The sequence below is a fragment of the Motacilla alba genome, chromosome 1A, assembly GCF_015832195.1.
Source record: "Motacilla alba alba isolate MOTALB_02 chromosome 1A, Motacilla_alba_V1.0_pri, whole genome shotgun sequence".
Lineage (NCBI taxonomy): Eukaryota > Metazoa > Chordata > Aves > Passeriformes > Motacillidae > Motacilla > Motacilla alba.
In genome coordinates, this window is record NC_052031.1 from 53,056,827 (window position 1) to 53,070,143 (window position 13,317).

At 42.7% G+C, this 13,317-nt stretch overlaps 1 long non-coding RNA gene across 1 annotated transcript; it reads right to left on the minus strand.

The window, feature by feature from the left end:
• Positions 1-1,012: 1,012 nt before the first annotated feature.
• Positions 1,013-11,442, minus strand: LOC119708695. The gene is made up of 3 exons (XR_005259151.1): positions 11,307-11,442; positions 9,547-9,649; positions 1,013-7,002 (listed from the first exon to the last, which is right to left on the minus strand). It is a non-coding gene; the product is annotated as an uncharacterized LOC119708695 (long non-coding RNA).
• Positions 11,443-13,317: the final 1,875 nt, after the last annotated feature.

Consider the following 13,317-nt stretch of genomic DNA (forward strand, 5'->3'; position numbering starts at 1 on the left):
CCATCTCCACCCTTCCGACAATCACCCTTCATTTCATCAAGGAGAGATGAGTCTCTCTTGCACTACAGGCAATTTCCCCTGGAAACACGGCTGAATCCAGTTGTGTTTCCCCGTCACTCAGCACCACACTTCGTGACTTCTTCCTTCCATGTTCAGTGCTCTCACCACTGCACATGGACCAGAGCTGCTTTTAGGGTTTCCCTTTTCAAGGATGCTTCGCCCAGTTCCAGGAGAAAACGACAGTCTCTCACCTTTTTGGGACACTAGTCCCCCCCAATATTTCACCCCCTGGGGCCGAGGGGTCTCGAGAGCACCATCACCTCATCATCTGTCGTCTCCGCTCACATCACTCCTTTGGCACCAAGCCACCGCCTCCCCCTAAAATGCAGTCTCTGTATTACAGGAAAGGTTCTGTCCATGGCCATACAAGAAAAGTCCAGCCAAAAGCCACTCCATCATCTCCTCCACCTAGGATTTTTCTCAACTTCTCTCAGTCGTTCTTCAACCTTCACAGCTTTCATCACACTTGCGTATTTCCTCTTACTTTATTTCCGTCTCTCTTCTCTTTCAACTCCCGGAGGATCAGCATTTGCAAGGTTTCCATCATCCCACAGAAGGGTTAAAATTACAGTCTCTACTCGTCCCAAACTCCCACACTGGCTCCGCTGGGCACTCTTCCCTTGCCGCCCCCCCTTCTCTTTCTCAGCCAGGCCAGTGCTATCGAATTTCAAGGTAGCACTGGCAGCTCTCTCTCTCTCTCCCTCTCCTGAGGAAGGGGGGGGCTGCCCAATGCCTCTCCGAGTTCTTCCACCCTTCCATCTCTGTGGGGAACTCACTCTTATCCAAGCCATCGCCTCCCGTCTCTGCCCAAGGCTCCGGCCCACCTCCCTCGGCCTCGTGGCTTCTCCTCCCCCACCCAGCCCGCAGCTGGGCGGGGGAGGTCTGACCTCTCCATCCACCGGAACCAAGAGAGAGAGCGTTCCCCTGGGAGCTCCTCGCTTTTAACCCCTGTGTTCTCAGAGGCGTATCCATATCCTCAATGGCCAAACCAGGTGCCAATATTCACATCTGAGCACCTATTGGTTTGACCACCACCACCTCCCAAAAACTCACTTCCTCTCAAACCACGACAATAACCCAGCACACAAACTTGCTTCTCACAAATCACTGTTTTCTCCCTGGGGTAGACAGACACATACACAGGGAAGAAGTGAAGAGCTCCGCACTGAAGAAACCATAATCACCAACTCCATGAGATGCCCCTGTAGTTATACTCCTGTAGTGTTGTGTTGCGTTATTTGATTCGTTCTTGATTCCCCCCCTCCCTGTTTGTGGCTGCACCCTAAGATATCTCCCTTTCCCCAATGTCAATCCTATCCCCACTTTTCATTTCACTGGAAACTTCCCTGTCAGTCCTCAAATCCCCTCCCCAGTGCCTTGTCTGTCACTCAGTTCTCCACCCCTGTCTCTGGAATCTTCCATAAAGGGCATTGATTGATTAGTCAAAGATCAGGGATCCCTCCCACAAAGTTTCCGGAAAGGTTGTCCTAGTTGTCAATTATCTCCCAATTCACACCCTCTTGATCCCCTATTGGTGGGTAGTTGAACCCCCTCCTTTGGTACCATCCCTGAATAAAAGATACTGCTCCTATGATTCCCAAGGCTTTTTGGAGCTGTAACCCCTGAGACTAGGAGCTCCTCGAGCTCCTCGTGGCTCCTAATAAAGCTTTGGACTAATTACCTTCTGAATTGCCTACTCCCTTCCTTCACCATCGCCAACCGTCTCCTCCCGAGGAAAGGGCTAACACCTTTAGCCAACCCTCTGCACTCCTGAGCGCGGAGGAGTGTCCCCTGCAGTCTGCAGCATGGGAGCTGGCAGGGAAGCACCAAGTGGCTGTTTGGTAGACACTGCAACACTATAGTTATGGTCCTATAGTGGAATTTATAGAAAGTGCAGCATTATGATGCCAAGCTCCCTTGCCTGTGAGGAACAAAGACCTTGACAAGCAAGCTCTGCTGCTTGTGTTTGGCCAGCTCGAACCACATCACAGGGAAGTGCCCATCTTTGCTAGTGATTTCTGACTTTGGCTCTTTAATTTCAGAAACTGAAGCTGCTTTTGTCTTTCAAAAGATAGGCAAAAATCCTGCTTTCTTTTAAACCTTGAGTCTAGCAGATATTTAATCTCTGTTCATGTAGGAAAGAGGTACAGTTCCAGCATCTGCCTGGGGACGTTATTTTGTATCCTACTCACCTCCCAGGGTGAACACTCCCATCATGCAACCATTGTATGTGAGGTTCTGCCAGCCCCTCTTCTCAGACCTGTCGTATTTTACTTCACTATTTCAACGGTGGCTGGTCACAGGAGGAGGCTCCCTATGTCCTCATGGTGTTACAGCTCCAGTAAATGAGAAGGAGAGGGATTTCCAATCCCCCAACCAAGTCAATTCCTCAAAAAACATCAAAGCTACATTAGAGAGGAGGAGAGACTGCCTCTAATCCACTAAACCCTCAACTAACTTCTCTACACAAAGTGGAACTTTTATGCCCCACACTGGCATGTATCCACAAGGGACAACATAATTGTTCCAGTTGAAATGCAGATTACAGCCTCTGTCCGGGAGATGAGAGATGCAGGGCCAAACACCATCTAGAGGGACTTGGATGTACCTTGCTAAGACCTGGTATCTCCAAGCTGTTGATGAACAAGAATAGAAATCTGCTTCTCTAGAAAAAGCAGGTAAATTATGTTTTGCAGCAGCCACAAACTGCACTCTTTAGGGTATTGTAACAATAGATTGTTTTCTTGAATCTTCATGGCAAGATTGAGTGCTTTCATAAACATTCATAAGCATAATAAGCCACTGTATGAACACATTTGGAAATTGTACTATACTACACCAGGCTTCAGAGATGCAGATTGCATTGATACCTTGTGGCCATGAAAGCCATGTCTTCTCAAAGCTTATTGGTAAAATATTAGCAACATCACATACTGTGTGTGTATCAAAAGGAAAATGAATTTGAAAAGTCTACTCAAAAATAAATAAAGCTTCCACTTTTACACATTGCCCACATAGACCAAAAACTCCTTCAGATTTTTGTGCAAGTATATATGAATTATTCAAGAAGATGAGCAAAGTGTGATGTTCTCTGGTCCTTTTCTCAGGAAGCTTTTAATATGAAAATTCCCTTGCTTTCTCAGAGTCACTTGAGTCACTTGCTATCTGGTTTTGTTTTTTGGTTTGGTTTTTTTCTGGGGGGGGGGGGGTGTTTGGGGGTTTTTTTGTTTTGGTTTTTTTTGTTTGTTTGTTTGTTTTTGTTTTTTTATGAACCACAGCTCCCACAAAGAAAAATGATTGCAATGTGTAGGCACTCTCCAAAATGAACAAGTAATATGAAATGTCCTTGTAGCCTGAAATATCATTGGGCAAAAGAGCTTTTTTCCATATGCCGCTGCAAATAGCAATTAGTTCAAGTAGTAAAGATTAGACCAGGTGCAGATTTTGAAGTGACTTCTGGTGGGTGGAGAGAAAGGTCTCTTTTTTGTCAATTGTCCCTGTTAATTCATCAGGCATCTGAGGAATTCAGGGATATTCAAACTTTTGTGCTTAGCCAACCCAGTATGACCTCGGTGGCATCTGTGGACTGTACAGAGATAGGGCTTATTGATGGTTGTCAGTCTGCTGAAGTGAAAGAGCACTTAAGCAAGAAGCACATTATATATTTGTTTTCCACAACACAGCTATTTTGTAGGGGCTTTGTTGGAGAACTCATTACAAAAAAAAAAAAGGCAGAATAAGCCCCTCCAGTGTGGAACCCACAAGCAAGCTCAGCTCGAGGGCCTGAGGGAGGCAGCTGGCAGATGAGGTGGCTGCAGCCATTCCCTCCAGCCTTGCAAAACTTGAGGTGACCTTCAGAAAATGACAAAGGAAGGGGGCTAACACAACAATGTGTGTCCCTGAGATAAAAGATACTCTCAAAACTGCAAAAACCTCTTTAAAAGATTGGACTGACTTCTTCTAATCCTCTGAATCACGGGTAGATACGAGTTCAAAGGACTAATGCAGTTTTATTATTAAATTTAATCAAATGTTTAAGTTAAGAAATAGGAACTGAGCTAAGGGCAACCTCCCCTTATCAGCTTCCAAAGTCTGAAAGCAGGAATGAATTAATTAAGTAAATGTAACAAGCTTAGGGGTATAACACACAGAAGCAGCTGAGTCAGCATGACCATCAGCCAGTTATTGTGGTGAGATGTGCAGCTCAAGTACTACCAGATGATTCAATTCTCGTATCTTGGCAAGCAGGTAAGCCTAAAGGGATGCCCAGAGGGAAATAAGGTCATAAATTGGCAAAGCAGAGAGCAATTCACCACCTTAAACAAAATGTTGTCATCAAGGAAATTGTGCATTTAATTCATGCAGCAGTGGTCTGCCTTACCAGACAAAAGCACATTTTGCAGGTTGGCTTTTTATATAGGGAGAAATTAGTTTTGCCAGGTCTGGGCATATTTTATGCAACTGGCTTACATCAGGTCATGTACTCCAACCCATCATTTTCAGGAGATTCAACCAAATATCGGTGTCAAATAAGATCACATTGGTCACGATGAGAGAGTTACAAGTACAGAGTGTGTATTCTTGCCCTTTTCCTTAGCTTCCCACAGGCAAAGACTTCTTCACAAGTGCAAAAATAAACTAAAATTCTTTTAAAGACTGAACATTAGTTTGTATCATGAATCAGGAACCCGTAATACATAATGAGCTCCACTATCATATGACTAAAGACTTTCCTTCTATAAATTAGCTATGGATGAGATGTGACTAATTGCAATAGGTTTCATTTAAACACAGTCAATTAAATCAGTGCAGTTTAACAAAGGAAATTCTGTTCTAACAGGACAGGTTTCAGCACAAGCATTTTTTTCCTTAGAGGACAGACAGTGCTTTTCAGAGGACACTTTAGTGCATATAAAAATTATCTTAAAAATCAGAGTACATTACTGATTATTTTCAGTTCAGTAGGAACCTGAAGAAAGCTTGAAGAAGGAAAATGTGCAGTATAATTTGAATGAATAATTCAAGAGGCTGGGGATTTTATCTGTTTGCTAGAAAATTAAGGACAGAACATCTAGAGAAGAAAAGACAAGGAGACTTTTTCTGAGCCTTGTTCTCTCACCTTTCAACTATCTAAATTCGGGAAAAGCACAGAAAAGTCGTGAACAACAACAACCCCAAACCAAGACAACCAGCAACTTAATATCCATGAATACAAGGCACTGGCAGTATGCTGGCTGGACAAAGTTATGCTGACCAGGTCCAGCACAAGACCAAGAGCTAGGAATTTAGAATACAAACAAAGTAGAATTTTCCTCTGCTTCAAGCCCACACCTTAAATACAAAACCCAAATAACTTCTGGATTTCCAGCTTTTGCATTCTTCTACAATTTCTTTTTCTACATATATTTGTATGAGTGCACAGCCAATAAGTGTTAATGTTCCCTCTGATTTCATTCTTTCACATATAAAATTCCTGCAGAAAACCAGGCTGTTGGCTGCACAGCCCATAAGACATTGTCATGGCAATGGACCATGATGTCAGAGACATGGGATTAAAAGTTCCCTGAGCTGAGGAGAACTCTGGCTGGGAAGAACACTCCCATCTCATTAACTTCAACAATAGAAGCAGCAAGTTCAAAAGCATCTGGTGATGAATACTCAGTAGTGAACTATGCAGAAATGCCACTGCCTGCTGGAGAGCTCAGGCTAGCTCTTTGGTGTTCCGGAGCAGCAGCGAGTGTGGGGAACTGCCCTGGCTGGGGGAGTGCCAAGGGCAGAACCTTAAAGCTCACTGCTCTAAAGCGGTGCTCTGAGATGCCACGGCAGGGACTGGGTGAAGAAGGCATTGGATACTCTTGTGGTGAAGCTCCAACCCGTTTGTTGAGGTGGTAGGAGTACAGGAAGAACTAAGGTTGAAAGGATCACAGGCAGAGAAAGCCCTAAGCACCTCTGTGCAGGGGATTATAGAGCCTCAAAAAATGGGGGGGGGGATACAATGGAACAACCAATAAGGTGACACTCAGGGTGTGGTTTTGGGATAACATTGAATCAGGATAACAGAAGGAGAAGAGGCTCAACAGGGGATTGGTCCATGGGATAACTGGCAGGGAACATTCTGGAACAAAGGGCAGGGTTGCCTTGACAGACAGGGCAGAAGGGGTAGGGTTGCCTTGATAGGCAAGTAAGGGTCTGGAACAAAGGGAGGAGACAACCTGAGGGACAGCTGGAAAGGAGGGCACAATTTAGGGAGGAACCAACTAGGGAAAACATGGGGGATAACAGAATATGCTGTTGAACATTCAGTTTAGCCAAACCCAATGAAATAAACACAGACTGCCACACAGAAATGACCAGAAATTCAGTGTCACAAATTTGTTGACTGAAGAGAATCCCAAAACAATTGGCATGGCAGTAAATAAGTAAAATCAAGGGAGTTAACCCAAGGCTGTTTCAGCAGTAACAGTGATAAGTGTGACAATCAAGATAATTTTGCCATTTTACCAAGGAAAGCAAAATACAATAGCAGAAAATACAACATCTTTCACTCAATTATACAATTAGTATTTTCAGCTCCACTGGTCAAAAGCTGAGAGTAATTTTAGACAGATTATTCCCTTCGACTAAAAGTTCACAGTAAAACAGACAATAAATATAGGAACTGCATGTGTGAATGCCCTTTAAAATAATCAGATACCTCAGCTTGTAAGTGTGGAAACATTACAAAACTGCAAGCAGCAACAGGGACTTGACATGCAAAGGCCTCTCCCAGTGATTACTACAGAAAAGGAACAGATGTCAAGAGCTGAGCCAGCTCCCAGCCTTTGGGGGCTGAGGCAGGACCCTCCCCAGCCCTGCAGCACAGCTTACCACAGTGCTGGCAACAAGCACTACTGCTCTCAGCCAGCCCACAGACCTCCTTCTGGAGGTGGGTATGCTGATGGCCTGGGGAAATCAGAAAATGAAATAAAAATAAAAATGGGGAAACAACTACAGAGAAGGAAAGAGTGCAGAGGCCCAGAGCAAAAGTTGAAACTGGGTCATGCTTTATATGAGGGTGGTTTGCAACAAAATGAGCTGGTGCCTTCTCTAACCTTGAAAAGAGGAAACTGGGAGCAAAATGTCCTGATTCTCTCCTGTCTGGGTGGCCTTGCTCCTTCTTGGATCTGCTATTGCAATGGCTCACCTGCTTGTGTGCCTACCTGCAAGATCAGGGTGCCTGTGAAATCAGGAGAGCTCCATTTGCTTCCTAGACAGGAAGCCTTGATGACTCATTTGTTGAACAGGGACAACAAATAAGATGAAGGACCTCAAGCAATGTATTTCAATGGAAAATTAAACAAACTGAAGGATACACGTACACACACCCATCATGATTTCAAAGGTAATTTAAAAAAAAAAGCAGCACAAGAGTCAGTGCTTTTTCAGTGCTGTGCTGTGATTAAACACATGTCCACACCCAGCAGGGAGTATTGAGCCCTCAGACACCTATATCCAGAGCTGAATGCTACATAATTACTAACTGGCCTTGCTTCAAAAAAGGGTGCAGCCTCACAAAAAGCCATCTATGTTATAGCTGGGACAGGAGCCAGTGTCCCTATGTTGCGCTATGGAGACAGATCAGAGTTTCAGAGATTGACCAGGGCTCTGTGTCCTGCTTTGTTGTGGGGGACCTGCCTGATGAAAGACTTCTGAAACCACTGTTAAAAATCTGTGCTTTTGGAATGAAAACTTAAAGTTGCTTAACTCAATTCCAAGTAGACCAGCCCATATTATTTTTGGTACGGATGTAGTAATGACTTCTAAGTGATTTGAATTGCTGCTAGAAATGTTGTGCCTGTTTTACAACCCATAAAGCCTGGGCTGTAAAACAGAAGCTGTGATTGTAGTGGACAATATTTTCCTCGGCATTTCTGCTGCTCCTTTCAGTGCCAATGAACTGTAAAGAAGCCACAGTCCAGATTAACCGTGAGCCCTCTGCATTGTCTTCTACATTGTCTCTTGTTGTATTTTAAGCACCTGATGTATAGATGACACATACCCATGTTGCTGGCATGCACCTATGTATTGCTGCTGATTCTTCAAATTTTACTGCTGCTACTTTATATTCCCCACAAAGAGGGAAGGGCAGCCATAGAAAATAATTTGGACATTAGCCCATATCTTCAATAGCCTGGCTTCTTCTCCAGATTTGCTGGATTTTTACTTCTGCCATTCCCAGCACAGCATTTTGTAGGAATGCAGTCACTGAAATGAGCTGGCTGCACATCTAAATGAAAGCAACAGTATGGGGTGTGCAATGCAAAGTGTGTGATGAGAATTAACCCCCAAATCAGTGGGGTGGGAAGGGGACTCTTTGGAAGGAACTTCTGGATTTACTTTCAAGAATGTTGTTCCCTGAAATAGTAGGATGCCTCTAATGCCTTCTACCTGTAGTAAATGCTGCCACATGACACAAGTTATGTCAAAACTGTTCTTGAAGTTGTGGTTGCAGAAAAGGCATCTACTCATAATCACAGACCTTTTCAAGTGGTTTTGACCTAGTCACTAATGTTTCTACTGGAGTTCCTTGAATAACTTAGTCTTGCTTTGTAATAAATGTCCTCACATACAAGTTACTGGAAAAAGGCTGTGCACCTTCAACTTGCCACAGAGAAGTGCACATGACAATCACATTGTGTATTCACAGCTGAAATTAGTGAATTGCAGAGATTCTAGCATGGTAAAATTAAAAAAAAAATAGCCAAAAAAGTAAAAAGTGAGAGAGAAGGAATTTTAATGGCATTGAAATACACATCAGTCAGAGGAAAACCAGTGCATTTTATCAGCAAGGGTTTTGTTACTGCAACTGCCTTTTCTAACACTTTGCCATACTGAGAGCAAAATGAGACATCAAGCAAAAGCAGTTTTAACCTAAAATATTTGCTTGTAGTGTTTTGCATCATATTTTCCTTGTGCTTAGTTCACTAAGTACAATTATTCTGTTTTGTAAGTCATATGAAAAATTAGGGTGAAACTCCAAACACTCCAATATCAAGTGCAGACTCATGTCCACATGTTCATACTTGCACTCTCTTGTGCTTTTTCCTTTTAATTATGTTATTATTCTAGCAAGTAACAGATTACCTGACATGGATGTCAATTAGTCATCATTTTCCCACTGCAAATCTTACCATCTGTTCAAGATTTCCTAGGATTCAATGGGAGTTTTTAACAACTGTTCACAGGTCCAGACCTTGAAATGTTCGAAAACTGGTATGATTGTATCAGAGTTTAAATTAATGTGGAGCTTTATAGAAGAAAGACAGTCTCATCCAGCTGGAGCTAAGAATTAGATCCAACTAAATAACATGTTTGAGGATAGAGACCTGAATTCTCATTAGTTCTAGATGCATTAGTTCAGTATCTGTAATTCTTACTAATGTAGCTATTTTTCTTTTACTGCCTTTATAAGCAACGACAAAAATAAATTTCTTGCAGAGTGCTTACCATTTATAAAACACCATTTACTGCACAAAGGTGGGTAATCACAACAACCTTGTGTAGGAAAGCTGATGCCATGTGCAGCTGCTTGTTTTGCTCCTCGTCACCCCTGTTCAGGGAAAAGCAATAGGTGTTTTGAGTCCCAGATGAATTCCTGTAATGCTCCTAGGATGTATTCAAGTTCAAGAAACCCCAGAGTTTAATCAAAGTGCAATTAACTTCAAGGAAACTAAAGCAGAGAGATACAAGGTCTGTCTGATCCTCAAAAGTACTGATAAGCTCTAAACGTCATTAATTTCAATAATAGATGATGTGTGCTCAGTCCCTTTAAAAATGTCAACTGTTGTGCAACTTGCTCAGTGCTGTTAAAAAAACCCCTCCTGCTCTTTGCTGTTGATTAGTCTGATTCTTGCAATATTCTACTGTAACAACAACCACAAAAAGCAACCAAACAAAAGTTGCTGGTGGTTTTCTAGGCTTTGTCAATTTAGCATAATAAAAGTGAAAGTTCAACTTCACTAAATTATTTTAATAGATGAAATAATATATTTCAAAAGGAAATCTTCCTTTTGGGTAAGATTCTGAAAACACATCACAAACACCAGAAATTACGAATGCTGATAATCCTGCCACTGTTCAGCTGACTAAAAATAGAGGTCTGTGACAGCCTAAGAGTGAAAACATTCAGTCAGAAGTTTGTATCTGCTAGTCATGGTTTCATGTCATAAATCAATCTTCCGTGCAAGGAATGATTACCAGTCCTGAAGGAGTAAAAGCTCATTCCCCTGACTGCCCAGTGGGGAGAAAAGGGCTGGAAGCCTGGCAGTGGGTGGTAGAGGGGGAGGATGTGCAGCTGCTAATGCAGGGGCATGGGACACCACCAAAGGACCAGGAGCACAGAGGCAGCAGTGGGAGCTGCACTGAGAAGGGAGATAAGGGAGATAAGAGTCCTTTTGGGCAGCCTCACCACATGTGTATCTCAGGGAATCTTCCAAGGGCCCTGGGCCAGTCACAGCTGGCAGAAGCACAGATTGCTTGAGACTGCTTGTTTTCTTCCAGGGCAGCTGCGGTCAGAGGAGAGACTGTCCTGGCATATGGGACATACTTCATCTGGAAAACACCACCTACATTCACTTTCTCTTCTCTTCTGCTACCTACTATACAATCATCTGATCAGACCAACTGCAGCATTTTTATTTGCTAGGAATGGGTCAAAGATTTGCTTCTCCCAGTTCAGGATCATGTTCCTTTGGGGTTTGTTCCTCACTTCTTTTCCCAGTTGCAACAACTTGCTTTCATGAGAGCATATTTTCATCCTGTCATACTTCACAGATCTCACAGTCTGATGATGTTCAAGCTCTCTTGAACACAGTTAAAAGTTAACCCCCTCCTCAACTTTATTCCTCTCTACATTTTTAAAAACAAGAAAGCTGTCTTTTTCTTTTCCTCCCCTAAATCGATGACAACTCTTTTAAAACCCGGGGTTAAAATTTCCAGTATGTAATATTGTGCAACAGTCAAGGGTGGAGATATAAATATCATAAAGTCCAAATTCACCACTGAATCTGGAGCACATCCACAAATTTAAAAGCCGATGGGACACTCAGAATAGAGATAAACACAGATGGACAAAAACATTGCCAGAGAAAAGGATTAGACAGGACCCACAACTGACATGAGGAAATGATCAGATCAAGTGCATTTTACTCCCACAAACGTCCTTGCTTCCCACCTCTTCCAGTAAGACAAGGAAAGAAATTTCTTACCCCCCACTAAGAATTCCTGCAGCAGAGAATCTTTTAAGGATGCAGTCAATAAGTCTTGCCTGGCTTTGTGGTTCTGGCATGTCCCTCTTTGAAAAACTGACCACTCTGTGACCTTTTGGTGCTCCTCCCAGTTGCTGTCACTCAGCTATGGGCAATACCAGAATTTCCTCTCTGAACTGTGTCCTAATTCCTGTGACTACTCTGGTCTGCTATGTGTCCTCTGCTAAAAAAACCTGGCTCATTGGACCACGTGTGCATGAACTTGCTTTTTTGCAATAAATCGTTTCACTGCATACACATAGATTGCATTCAAAAATTCCATTTTTCCTCTAATGAAAAGGTTTCTGGTGCTGGGTATACCTGGCCAGCATAATTTGGGAATTACAAAAAAAAAAAAAAAAAAAAAAAAGGAAGAAGCAGCATGATATTGCTCCCTCTTCTTTTTTGCTTATCCCTGAAGGCTTTAACCCTCTGGGTATTGCAAAATATAGAAGGAAATATTTAAATTCTGAGACAGCTCGTTCCCTACCCAATTCTCTTGCTTGATCTCGATAGCTGCTGAGTTAGAAAACTACTACCAGTATACCTACTACAAGTGTTCACTGCCCTGAGAGCAGGGAGTGATGCCTCCCAGAGTCAGCACCTAGGAACACGCTGGATGATGTTCTGGAAAGCTGAAAAGTCTGAATTGGTTTGAGCAACTCATGCTTCCATTTCTGTCTGGAGCAGGCACAATGAATGTACTAACCTAAACAGCACATGTGAGTCACAGGAAAAGCTTCGGCAAAAGGTTCTTAACGTTGCGACACACTTTCCTATATTTAGACACAAGGAATGATGCTTCAAAAGTTAGAAGAACTCAAGTAAGCTTGAAAATGAAACCTCCAGGATGATTTTTAAAATTCTGCCTGACTTATCTGGGAAAAGCAGCCAGTGGTCCTTTTCCCAGAAGGTCAGCCATTAGCAAGTGGTGAGGTTAACACAGCAGTCTGCTCACATGCTTCAGATACTCACACCTGAGAGATATTTGTAACTCTGAGCCAGCCAGAGTCCCCAATTTCACCTACTGTTTTTTCTTTAGAGTTTTTAACTTTTTGTGGGTTTTTTGGTTGATTTTGTTTGTTTGCTTGCTTGCTTGCTTGTTTTTTTAATGCTCTGTATTTGCAGATGCAATGAAATGTTGCAGTTGCTGCTTCCCATTCATTTCTGGGCATGGTTGATGGCAGCTGCATTCTGAAATCCTTATCCCCATTTAAAGTGGGCCCTGATTCCCTTTCATGCTCCTATAGAGCAGCAATTGAAAAAGGCTTTATAGGAAAGCATTATCAGAAAGTAGGTCTGGGCCCTAAATTAACTGAAAACACCTGCTTGTCAGGTATCTAATCCAAGATGTTATGGCCATTTATAAAAACTTGTTACTTTTCTACAGTCATCCAGGAATGTCATTAATAGCTCTTCACCATGGTGCCAAAAGATACTTTTTGAAGGGATTTAATGCCCAGATCATTGCAAATCTGGTCTTTGTTTTCACCTGTTCTCCAGTCAGCAGCTATGAACAAAACAGACTTTGAAGCCTGCAGCATTATTAATCTGAGACTTATTACAGTAAGAGAGAGGGAAGGAAATAAATCCCTTTTTCTAGCACTCCTAACTCAGTGTAATAGCCCAAGAATGACAAGCTAAACATTTCTCTGAAGATATCAGGCTTCATTTCTCATGACAGATAGCAAGCAGCAGATTGCACTTTATCTTTTTAATCTGACCAGACTGCAAACCAGGAATGCACAGAATGCCAAGGTCCTCCTTTCCCACTGTGAAGTCTCTTCCAGCAGAAACAGGGTATCATGATGCAATATTTAGCACTTAGTTCTTGTAGTGCTTAGGACAAAGATATGTTCAGAGCAAGCTGGTTCCTTGGGAAAAAAAAAATCCAAAATAAAGCCATTTCCCTTTGCAGACCTGTGATGCATATGCCCGTGTTGATTCTGGAGGTGAATGCAGGGCTTGGTTA